General features: G+C 42.1%; 1 protein-coding gene across 1 annotated transcript in view; it reads left to right on the forward strand.

Annotated features, from left to right (window-relative positions):
* The window catches only part of SEMA3D (semaphorin 3D), a 255,213-nt gene that overhangs the window by 85,714 nt on the left and 156,312 nt on the right, over positions 1-13,187 (forward strand). The window lies entirely within an intron of this gene.

The following is a 13,187-nucleotide window of genomic DNA, read 5'->3' on the forward strand; positions in this document are numbered from 1 at the left end:
GACGTTTCACCTGCATCTATGGCAAGCATTCTCAGAGGTAGTGAGGTCTGTTGGAACTAGGAAAAAGGGTTTATATATCTGTGGAATGACCAGGGTGAGACAAAGGACTCTTGCCTGCTGGAGCTAGGTGTGAATGTTTCAACTGACCACCTTTATTAGCATACAATGGGGTGACTGTGCCTGGAGCAAACTTTTGTTGAGAGGTAATTAGATGTCCTTGCCTGCTTCCTCTCTGTTGTCGTGCTGTTGCAATTTTAGAGTTTTTTAATACTGGTAGCCAGAATTTGTTCATTTTCATGGTTTCCTCCTTTCTGTTGAAATTGTCCACATGCTTGTATATTTCAATCACCTCTCAACAAAAGTTTGCTCCAGGCACAGCCCACTGTATGCTAATCAAGGTGGTCAGTTGAAACATTCACACCTAGCTCCAGCAGGCAAGAGTCCTTTGTCTCACCCTGGTCATTCCACAGATATATAAACCCTTTTTCCTAGTTCCAACAGACCTCATTACCTCTGAGGATGCTTGCCATAGATGCAGGCGAAACGTCAGGAGAGAATGCCACTAGACCATGGCCATACAGCCTGAAAACACCTACAACAACCCAGTGATTCCGGCCATGAAAGCCTTTGACAATATTTGATTTTGTTGTTGTGAAGGCAGTGCCTGAGGAAATGCTTGGGAATTGAAATAATTTCCATACCAGTTGAATGAATTTAGTAATACCAGAGATAAAAATGATTTAAAACTACTATTGTGTGCTCATATGCTTAATTGGAACCTGTTGCATTAAAATGCTTTAGTATGGAAAACAGCATGACAATGGGATCAAAAGAATAAAATGGTTTTTTGCGACTGGTAGAAAAATTATTGGAACCCTTTTGTTTTGCTCTGGATGGAACAATTAAGTTGAAATGTTTTGATTATACTAATTATTCTCTTTGGCACTGATGTTACCTACATGGTGGGGGTTAAATCATGCTAATGTTTTAAAGAATGAAACATTGATCTGAAGAATATAGTTCAAAATTCACCCTAGTATTGCAGATACATTTTATTTACTGTGTTTATTCTCTTGGTAATTTTGCCCACCATAGAATCATAGAGTTGGAAGAGACGTCATGGACCATCCAGTCCAACCCCCTGCCAAGAAGCAGGAAAATAGTATTCAAAGCACCCCCAACAGATGGCCATCCAGCCTCAGTTTAAAACCTTCCAAGAAGGAGCCTCTACCACACTCCGGGGCAGAGAGTTCCACTGCTGAACGGCTCTCACAGTCAGGAAGTTCTTCCTAATGTTCAGATGAAATCTCCTTTCTTGTAGTTTGAAACCATTGTTCTGCATCCTAGTCTCCAGGGCAGCAGAAAACAAGTTTGCTCCCTCCTCCCTATGACTTCCTCTCCCATATTTATACATGGCTATTGTGTCTCCTCTCAGTCTTCTCTTCTTCAGGCTAAACATGCCCAGCTCTTTAAGCCACTCCTCATAGGGCTTTTTCTGCAGGCCCTTGATCATTTTAGTTGCCCTCCTCTGGACACATTTTCTTTTGGTGCTTAAAAAATATTTCTAAATGGTTGACCGGAATTTTAAGTTACTGCAATGCTAGAAGTTTCAGGATTGAGGGAAAATGTCATTTGGGACATTCCACTTATTTGTCCCTCTTTTGCTACTCTGGTTTTGTACACAAAAGGTGTTTCATTCTTTCAAGGAAGTGGTGTTTTAATTCTGCATAAAGCTGTACTGGCAATTTAAAAAATTAGGCCTCCAAATGCTAAGATCAATGGAAGAAATAGGAAGGCAAAAGTCATGATTTGGAGGGAGGGGAGCTTGTCATAAATGGATAATACATTATTTCCCTCATGTTTTCTTTCAGAGTTTTTGACAATAAATACAGAAATCAGGTTGTAGTGCCAATTGCATTCTCTTGTAATTATTCCATCCGTTGAGTCTTGGAGAGTAGGCTCTACTTGCTGACATCAATAGTTTACATAAGCAGCTGAACTAAGAATAACCTTAGAGAATTGACCCACGTCATCTGCGTAGCAGTGTAAACACTTATGAACTTGGCTATTTGCTTTTGATAATGGAATAAGGGTCTCTGTCAGAAAAGTGGAGGGGTGGGAACAAATTCTTTGTAATGATGCCGTAGAGTAATTATCCAAGTTAACGACAAAATCTCAGGATGTGAAAAGACACAAGGCTGATGAATAGAGGATGGGAGAGGGAAAAGAGGAAGAGAGCCAAACAACAACTTGGTTGGTGAACGTGGCTTGGTTTTCCTCTAAAGAAAGATATTGAATGGCCATTGCTTTTCAGCAGTTCAGAATTTTTGACAATTATTTTTGATTAACTTTTTGAAGAAGACATGAGAACACAGCCTGATGGCAAATGTGTACAAGACTAAAATAGCAGGACTGGAAAAATAACAGGACTGGAAACACTACTCCCCTCTAAGTAAAAGTCAAGAATCTTGAGTAAAACTCAAGAATCTCCCAGTCTGTATGGCCAGGAGTTTATAGCATGGTAAAATTATGCTTCTAATCATGAGGAGACAGCAAAGCCTAGAGAAGACAATTATGCTGGGGAAAGTGGAAGGTATTCCTAATCGGGCTAGGTTATAACATCTTTTCTCATGAAGGTTAATGTTGTGAACCAGAGGCCTTAAAGGAGCCAAACACACAGTAAAAGTCCAAACAATGTTTATTAATGTAACAGAAATAGCTTAGCAACACTTAACTCAGTATTACTAGCAATAACTAAAAGACTGCAGCAACTGCTGTGCGAAAAAACAAAATGTAGCAGAAAATCCAGATTATACTGGAATATAATCCGGGATAACAAAAAGTTCTAGCAAACTGCTTCAAAATCACAGAGTTCAATAACTAAGAGAAAACAAGGTGGAAGCAAGCAAAATCGTAGTCCAGAAACAGTCCCAAGTCAAAACACGTTCACAAGCAGAAGATAAAGTCCAGGAAGCGATGTCGCCATCCAAAAACAATCCGGAGTCAAAACGGGAGTTGAAGTCAGCACTTACGAGATTCCAGTCTGTAGAAGCACGGAAACACATCGATCTGCAGTCCCAGGACCCAAGTGAAAATAATGGCAGCAACAAAGTCCCAAACAACACTTTGCCTACTGCAAAGTCCCCAATGTTTAATGCCTTCTTATATCCTATAACTCATTATCGGATGATGAACTGCTCTCCACCCTGTCTTCATCACTCTCAGCTGCCTTAGCTTCCACAGCTGCTCGCCACCGCCCGTCCCTCCAACTTTTCCAGCGTCTATCAAGACTTAGATCACCCCATGTATTACCAGGTTGCCAGTCTCCCGAAAACCCTTCAAACTCATCACTAGATGTTGTTTGTGTACATTATTATTATTATTATTATTATTATTATTAACATTATTTGTACCCCACTAGCATCTCCTGAAGGACTCGATGCGGCTTACATGGGCCGAAGCCTCAAAACACAATACAATAGAAAAAACATAACACAACAATAAACAAAGCAAATCAAAACAATTAAGCAAAATAACAACAATGACAATAACATCAAGACACTATTAAAACTGGTTCGGCTGGCGCAATGGGGTACAGGGGTTAAAAGTGCTGAAATGGCAGGAGGAACGTAGGATTAAAAGTGCGGTGTGCAGCAACATTGGTTGTGCTAAAGTGCTTCAAGAACTTGGGATGGGGATTCCTAATCTGTGAAGGCACAGCCAAGTTTTTAGGTTCCTTCTGAAAACTGCTAGAGTAGGGGCCTGACGAAGATCTTTTGGAAGGGCATTCCAGAGTCGGGGGGCCGCCACAGAGAAAGCCCTGTCCCGTGTCCCCACCAAGCGCGCTTGCGACGTAGGTGGGATCACGAGCAGGGCCTCCCCAGATGACCGGAGCGAGCGTGTGGGTTCGTAGATGGAGATGCAGGTAGGGTGGTCCCAAACCGTTCAGGGCTTTGTAGGTGAGCACCTGCACCTTGAATTGGACTTGGAAAATAAATGGCAGCCAGTGGAGCTCCTTAAACAGAGGGGTAGACCTCTCTTGATAATGAGCTCCAGTTAGCATCCTAGTTGCTGCCCGCTGGACCAATTGAAGTTTCCGAGCCATCTTCAAGGGCAGCCCTGATATGTCCCTGATCTCTTACACACGGGTCCAGTCCAGCCCACCCTCCTCTCTGTTATCACTCCCAGTCCCATCACTCCCCGTGAACCCCATAAAGTCTTCCTCCTCAGTTGGAGCATTAGGTATTTCACGGATCCACTTCCTTTCCCATTCTTCATCTGACTCTTGCTCCCAAGTAACCCGCTTCAAACCTCTACTTCCTTCCTCCTCCATTTCAGAATCTGAGAAACCTTTGAACGAATCAGTATCTGTAGGTGTCATGAATAACTGCTTAATTTGTTTCCTTTGCTGCTCTTGTTCCAACACCTGAGCAGCCCTCTTTCCCCTTCTACTACTGGTTGTAGCTTGACCAGCACACTCTACTCTATGCTCTAAGACTCCAGCTTTGAATCAACCTAGGAACAAATGCAGGGCAGACATTTCCCCTCAGCTGCTAAATCATGTGACCAGCACTATTATGATGGTTACTTTATGGCATAAATTTCAGAATGTGGACTGGTAAAAATGTCACCAAATGTGTTACAGAGAAAAAAATGTTTATTCAAAGTACCACTAGCCATTAAAGAGAACATTCTGGTAGTATGCATAGTAGGTTACTACAGATATTTGGAATATTCCCAAATGACATTAGCAAATGACTAGCCTGGGTCAAAAATGACTTTTATTTCTTGCATGTTAAAATTATAGCACAGCTGTATACATCCAAAGTGTTTATCCAAAGCTTCTTACAGTTCTAATTGCTTTAAGTATGCAGCTATAAAAAAATCATGCAATTACAGAACACAATTCCAAGATGCAGATGATAAATATATGTAGTGCTAATATATTTTTTAATAGATAGCATCTCATATGGTAGGAGAAAACAAAGTCTTATTCATCAGCTTAATTCATCCTACTGCTTTTCTCTGTCCCCATTTAAGGCAAGATGAGGCTTGGCAAAGCTTACCAAACTGACAGTGTTTATGTTTTTCCTGCTTTATTTGTTCTGTTATCCAGATTGGAATTAGGTGGTCATAATATTTTGCTTTTTGGAATGTTTGCAATCCTGTGTTATCTTGTATGCAAAGAAAAAGTTACTGTATGTTTCACAAGCATTCTTATATGCAGTATCAGGTCTTATTTACTATACCTGACTCTTGAAAATTATTCTGACCCTGACTTCTTTGTAATGATGTTACCTCTTGATTAATGTTTTTACAATACACTGGTTCACTTCCTAAGATGTGTAGAATACAAATAAATGGCAGCGTTAGTGGAAGGCAGATTCCATTTTTGCACACCTCCCAAAAATGGGTGAGTGCCTAAATTCCCATTTTTGGTCCACATATGGAAAATGTGGCTTGATCTGGCCCATTGGCAGCAATTTTTTTTGTCGTGTCAGGAGTGACTTGAGAAATTGCAAGTTGCTTCTGGTATGAGAGAATTGGCCGTCTGCAAGGATATTGCCCAGGGGACGCCCGGATGATTTGATGTTTTTATCATCCTTGTGGGAGGCTTCTCTCATGTCCCCGCATGAGAAGCTGGAGCTGATAGAGGGAGCTCATCCACCTCTCCCCGGATTCAAAGCTGCGACCTGTCAGTCTTCAGTCATGCTGGCACATTGGCAGCAATGAGGGGTCTTCATGGGCTCCCCTTCCCATCATTTTTAGGGCTAACAGGATGAACATGGACACACGTGGAGGACACATATACCCCTGCTGGCTCAGCAAGTTTCATAATGTTTGGGTCATCTCCTGATTTTTAGGATTTTTTTAATAAATAAATTCTTGTTAAACAAAATCCAAAAAAGGTATCCCTCACTGGCCCCTCTCTGTAACTTCTCCAGGAGCAGCAACAGGGCACCATTCCTTCTTGCCAAATGTCAAAGATGCACTGTTTAATGGGGCCACCATTACACTATATATATATATATATATATATATATATATATATATGTAATGTTCGTTTGTGCTACCATCAGAACTCAAAAACCACTGGGGGAATTGACACCAAATTTGGACACAAGACACCTAACAGTCCAATTTATGTCCTCCACTCAAAAAAACCCCAAAAATCCACACAAGGGAAGAGCCGCCATTACAGCATTGAGAGCCAAGCGCATGCACATGCACGGCCATACAAACAGAACTGGCACAGCGAGCGGCACCAAGCTCCCTCCCTCAAGGCAGCCTACTCGGGAGCCTATCCCGCACACATGGCCACACACATACACACAACTTCCCCTTCCCCTTGCTTTTTCTTTAAAAGGTGAGGCAAGCAGGTGCAAAAGAGGCATTTCACCCTGACGGTTGTGTGTGCGTGTGTGAGAGAGGGGGGAGGAATCTCCCCGCAAGGCTTGCAAGCCCTCCTCCTCCCCCCTTCCAGCAGTTTCCTCTCCTTATTCCTCCTCATGCCTCTTTCCTTCTCTCCCTCGCTCCTTCCCCTTGAACTTGCCAGGCGATCTCCATGGCCACCATGACCCCCTACTCTTCACCTTCCTCTGCTTCTTCCTTGCCTGGTGTGTTGCCGGGGGGGGGGGGGAGAGGCAACCTCCTCTCTCCCCTCCTCTTGGCTCTTCCCGTTGCCTTTGCAAAGTGGGCACTTCTAAGGCTTCCAGTCCCCACCAAGCTTCTGAGGCAGGAGAGAGACTGAAGGGAACCACAGAGAGGTAGAAGAGGAGGAGGAAGAGGCAGAAACAGCGGACCCCAGGCTCAGCCCATCACAGCCGTTTTTGGTGCAACTTGGTGGGGATGGTGAAGCCAAACAAAGCAGGAGGGAGCCAGGAGCTGGTGGGGGGGGGGGCAGTGCCCGACCAATGAGGGGGGTCTGCCCCTGTCAGGGAGGGAGGTCATTGGGAAGGTAGCATAGGATATCTATAGTCCCACAATTTGTTCATGAAACAAAACACACAATAGCATATCCACACTGTGTGTGTGTGTATAAGTTAAAGGTAAAGCTTTCCCCCTGACATTAAATCCAGTCATGTCCAACTCTGGGACTCCGGTGCTCATCTCCATTTTTTAGCTGAAGAGTTGGCGTTGTCCATAGACACCTCCAAGGTCATGTGGCCACTGGCATGACTGCATGGAGCACCCTTACCTTCCTGCCAAAGTGGGACCTATTGCCTTACTCACATTTGCATGTTTTTGAACTGCTATATGAATTGAAAATCATTCTATCTATCTATCTATCTATCTTTTACAACTTGGCTACATACACATGTTGGCAGAGCAACAGTGACTGCCTATGGGTGTGTGAAGTTGTGAAAATATAGTGGAATTAATGCACATGCAAGATCATCCCCACAATAACCCCTCAAGACATGCACTCCAGCAGAGCCACTTATTTCCCGCATGACTGTGTGTATTTGAGGGGACAATTGAGGAAATATAGTAAAATTAACATCCATGTAGGTATTCTCCACAACTTCCTTTCAACATAGACATTACCATATTATCCACACCCATATGTGTGTGTGTGTGTGTGTGTGTGTGTGTGTGTGCATGCACTACATCTCCCCCCAAAGAAAGAAGGAGACAAAGAGTGAGGGAAGGTTGGCCACAGCAAAGTGTGGCAGGTACAGCTTATATCTATCTATCTATCTATCTATCTATCTATCTGTCTATCTGTCTATCTATCTATCTATCTATCTATCTATCTATCTATCTCAACATCAGCTTATCAAAGCTTTTGCAATTTGCATTTCCTCATTCTCAAAACCTACTGGAAGAGCTAAAAGAGCAGCTAAAAGGCTTTAGTAGAGGCTAAAGGGTGACTCAACACTCAGAACCACTCTAAAAAAAAACGCTGCAGAGCCACCCAGCCACACTTTCAAACTCCCAGCCCCACTAAATAAAAAATCTTTGTGTGGGGAAATCCGAAAGGCCTCTCAGCCGAGGCACCCCCGGCGGTCCGTTGGGCATTCAGAAAACACATCCTGTCTACAGACTCTTTCACAGGCCCAGCACAGAACAAAAAACAGCAATATTTAACCTTTAAAGGGGGCATAAATTGAACAACTCTTCCTCATTTACGAGTTTCAGGATTAACTTGACATCCAAGCAAGTGATGCAAGCCACATTTGCTTCTACTGGCTTCTGCCCCAAAGCCAAAGCATCTTGTGGTTTTTGCCCCCTCTCTTCTAGCCACTTAACACTGGAGCTTCCTTGGCTAGGCCATTTATAGAGGCAGCATGCAATAAAGCAGTCTTTAGCAATTCCTAGATGTAGATTTGGGTAAATTGGGCATCAGTTCAGAGGGTAAGAAAATAACTGTTGCAAGTAAACAAGTTTGTCCCTGATTTCAACTCTAGAAAATATGTGTCAGGAGTGTGTACTAAGCTAATATGTCTTCATATCAAGTCTAAGATGAAAAATTCCATGACGTACCAAATTGACTTGAGGCCTAAATATTTCATGCAGGTGCTTAGGAATTTAGAATGTCAGCATCATCTGTACTTGAGGCTGATGTTGACAAGTTTGATGCTGCCTCTGGATATATATGAGATATTAATACCTAGGAATTTAAAACATTTTTTCTGTCCTGCTTAAAATTTCTTTCAGCTGATTGAATTATGCCAGTTTCTTTCCTGATAAATAATTATCTGATAATAAGATGACAGAACCAATGCACCTATTCCTAAAAAATAAATAAAGTGATTGGTGTGTGTGTGTTAATAACACATGCATTCGATTGCTCAAGATGTTTTTCTAATAGGATAGGTCTGTTTAGCGTATGATTCATAAAGGTAGCTTTCCTTGACATGTATCCCTGCAGGTATTTTGGCAAACAGCACTCATAAATTAAGCTACAGTTGGTGCCACCCAGCGCATTAACTCATGGTGTCACTTCCATAGACCTCCTCCCAAACCAAACCATACCACAATTTTGGAGCTAAAATATTAGAAATTTGGCAAAATCAGCAATGATAAAAAAAACAGGAGTGCATGCAGACAAATGAAACCACCTGATTAGAAACATAATTGTAATGTAATAATGACAGCAGTGATTGGAGCATTAGAAGATGAAAAAAGAAAGCATTGTGGTGCATATTGATGCAGGGCATGTAAGCTAAAGGTGATGTTCTGTTGCCGCTGGAGCCGAAATGAGGTGCTTTTAAGAGAGGATGTTAGGCTTGCATCCAGCGGGAAGCCAGGCCCCCCAAAAAGAAGCCTTTAGGAAAATTCCCCTTATTAAACAGTCCTTATGAGGCTTGAGCTTAAATATAACAGTTCTTTATTAATGAACAAACAGGAATTGTAAACTTTATCAGTCTATTAGCTCTTGCAATCTTGTTTACAGGAAATGGGCACTATCTTCAAAACTTTGTTAAAAGGAAAATTCCCCCTTTTAGCTCCTCCCAGGCTGCTGTGAACCTAAACCTGACTGACTTGAGTCCACTACCAGCTGAACTGAGTCTCAGAACGTAGCAGACGTGCCAACAGGCCTGTAATCGCTTAGCTGGAGATGAGCAGAGCTGTTATTCCCTCCGGAAGTCTTCAGGGCGGTAAAGCTGTTTCCCTGGAACCTTTTGGGAATCTGTAGAGGCTCTTAAAACTGTTTTCCCCCGGGAAGTCTTAAGAGACAAAGCCTTTGCACAGGAGGACGTTTGTGTACATCCTCCGCATTGACATCCTTTTTGAGACTGGCTGAAAAATGGCCCCTTCCCTCCAAAAAACCCAGAGAGGGGCGGGACCAGGGAACCTAACTGTTATTGACAGGTGGCTTGTCCTATGAATGCGAATTATAACAGGAAGCCACCCTGCTGCAAAATCCCAAGCAACTTAGGACAATGAACAAACACTCAGTGTGGCACAAAATTGGATACCCTGGAACAGCTGTTCCAGAACAGGTGGTCTTACAAAAATGTGTTTGTAGCCGTATCTAATGACAGGGATTTTAAAAATCAAAATGATACATTTCTGATGAAATGCTGCACAAATGTTTTAGAGACAATTGTTTTGATGCCACACCCTCAGAAAGTGTCACCTGGTGCAGTCTCTACCCCCTGCACCCCTGTAATGACATTACTGAATTTGAATGATGAAAGGCAAAGGCCAAAATATCTAAAGAAGATCAGGTTGGGGAAGGCTGGGACTACTCAAAAACTACCTCATATAAAATACACACGAGAGTTAAAACTAAGCAATTTCACCAGATTTATTTGTTTGATTTATTTATATCCTATCTTTCTTCTATTGTGGGACTCTAGAAGGCCTTCAGCATTTAAAAAGCAAGATATAGACCTCACCCTCTGAGGAAGCTTGCCATAGATGCAGGCGAAACGTCAGGAGAAATGCCTCTAGAACATGGCCATATAGCCCGAAAAAACCCACAAGAACCAAGATATAGTTAATATAGTATTTATACAAATATTTAAAAACAAATTAAATAACGATACAATTATTATTAACATGATTAAAACTGTAGAAAGATACTGATGGTGATTCTGATGATACAACCCCAACAGCCTTTTCCATGTGCACCTAATATTTATTTATTTATTTATTTACTATATTTGTATACTGCCCTTCTCAGCCCTCAGGTGATGCAGGACGGTTTACAGAGGCAACGATTCGATGCCCAAGAACATCATAAAACATTTAAAACATTAATACATAGTATAAAACCAAACAAAAGTAATAAAAACATAAGCCATTTGCATCTCCTAATTAAAAACATTATCCATCTCGTCGTCCAGTCGTTCCAAGTTCCTATGTCTTTTACATTGCATTTTCTACTTTGCAAGATTAGTGCAGAAGTATTTTACTGAAAAATACACCTGTATTTTTCATTTGACACCCCACTCATTTACACATACACACCCCAATAGCAAATATGTATTTCAGACAGGAACCAAAATCCCACATGTATTTATTTGCAAAATAATTCCCCAGAAGACTTTGCAAAATATTAAGAATCTCACCCCTATTCGTGATGGGTATTCTGTCGCGCGCTGGGCCTCTAACAGCTGTCTTTTTAATAGGACGTATACTTTAAGCCCAGCAGGAAGCTGAGGTGCCTCAAAGAGAGGTTCTCAGATATTTAGAATCTTTAATGATACAACAAAGTTTTTTATTATGGAACAAACAACAAATCTTCAATGGTTCAAACAACACTTCAAGGCTTTCTTAGTCTAGTCCTCAATGGCCTGGTACCTGTGGTAACTGTATTTTCTCTGTAGGAAAAAAACCCTATTTAACCTCTCCCAGGCTGTTTACTACCTATGCCTCATTGGTATGGGTCCTACTACCGATTCCAAATGCATGTGGGTATCGAGTAGACCTACCAGCCGAGGCTTGTGGATATTTCAGATGGAGTTCCGTGGATCTGTAGTGCTGTCCTCCCTCAGAGAATTCTTTGAAACCTCAGGGTTGTTTCCCCTCTGATTGCTGTGAGGCTGAGAAGCCGTGAGCTCTCAGCCAGAGCCTTGGGACCTTTTCCCTGGAATTTTTGTTTCTGTTTCCCCGGATGTTCTTGAGAAAAGAAGCTTTTCTACAGGACGAACTGGTCTACGTCCTATAGTTTAGCTTCCTTATGTGAGACTGCTCAAAAATGGCTCCTTTCCCTCCCAGAGCCCTGAACAGGGGGCGGAACCAAAGCTTAATTATGATGGACAGGAGGCCTGCCCTATGACTGCAAACAGATAACAGAAAGAAAATAAAGTTGGAGCTCCTGGTACAGCCGTACCAGCACAATGGGTGTTTGTGAGTCCCAGGTACTATATGTTTCACACCACAGCAGTGGTGCTTTGGTGCTGCACCCTGTTCATATACCTTCTTTCCATTCATCTCTCCTGGAAACTGGCCACTATGACCGGCTGAACAAATTGTGCCTGAGCACCTCAGTTTTCCTGCTATAAACAGCTTTTCCTTTTCTCCTGGAACTGGCTGAGGTCATGAGATCTGACTGCATTCAAAGGGAGGTATCTGATTGTTTAATGATTCACATTTCAGTGTGACAGGCAGGGCTTCCTTTTCATGCTGGCCTTGGCCCTCTCAATGAAAAGGTAGATGTAATGGTGACTCTCAATACTCATCCCAGTACTCATCTCCAGTGCTTTGAAAGAGCGGAAAAAGTTGGCACTCTATCAAGAGCTCCACTTGTAACCTTTCATGCGGACAGTTTCCTTTTCCTTTTTCTAAAAACAGAAAAGCAACAAAATAGATCCCTTCAACCCTTGACTTTAAACTATGTTACTAATAAGGATGATTTTGCTGTATTTGGCAATTGCACAAGAAAGATAAGCGGCTTAGGAACAAGGGAACCTGTGGAAACCCACGGCCCGAGGTCTTCTTTTTCATAACAAATGTTTTGGATGGGATATATTTTCATCTATGATGTTTAAAGCTAATTATTTTGCTTGGCTACATGGTGTTTGTGAACCACGCCTGGGCCTTTTTCAGCAATCATATAAAGTCGCAGAAGAGCATTTAATCATTCCTGTAAAGATACTTTGGATACTCTTATTTGTGCAGCTGTGCCTTTTGTAAAATAATTGTTTGGAAATAACCTACAACAATAAAGGGTTAGCTGCAAATGCGCAGAAGGAACTGTTTTGTACGCTGGCTAAGCTACATTGTGTGTTGCTCCTGTTAGAGAGAATTAAGTGTTATATTTTCAAAGGAATCCTCTCCTGAGAGGTCTAAAGTTCATTTTTCTGAACGATCATTGGAATCTGTTCTGTACGGCTCTGATCAAAAGAGGTAATTAATGCAGCCATGGCAGAGACAAAGAAGGCAAATAGTGATCTTCCTGCATGGATAACTTCTTATAGAAGTTGTGAAACAATTGTTCTAATATTTACATACAATGCTACAAAACAGGAGCTTTTTTGCTGAGTTCCAGGGCCAGAGAAGCAGATACCAGAAACAGAAGAACAGCCTGCCTCAGGGGAGCATTCTTGCTCCATCCATGTTCAACATCTACACAAATGACCAGCCACTGCCAGAAGGGACAGCGAGTTTCATCGATGCTGATGATCGTGCCATTACTGCTCAAGCAGGGAGCTTTGAGATGGTTGAACAGAAGCTTTCTGAAGCTCTAGGTGCTCTTACTGCCTATTACAGGGAAAATCAGCTGATCCCCA

This window comes from Anolis sagrei, chromosome 5 (genome assembly GCF_037176765.1).
Source record: "Anolis sagrei isolate rAnoSag1 chromosome 5, rAnoSag1.mat, whole genome shotgun sequence".
NCBI classification, from domain to species: Eukaryota; Metazoa; Chordata; class Lepidosauria; order Squamata; family Dactyloidae; genus Anolis; species Anolis sagrei.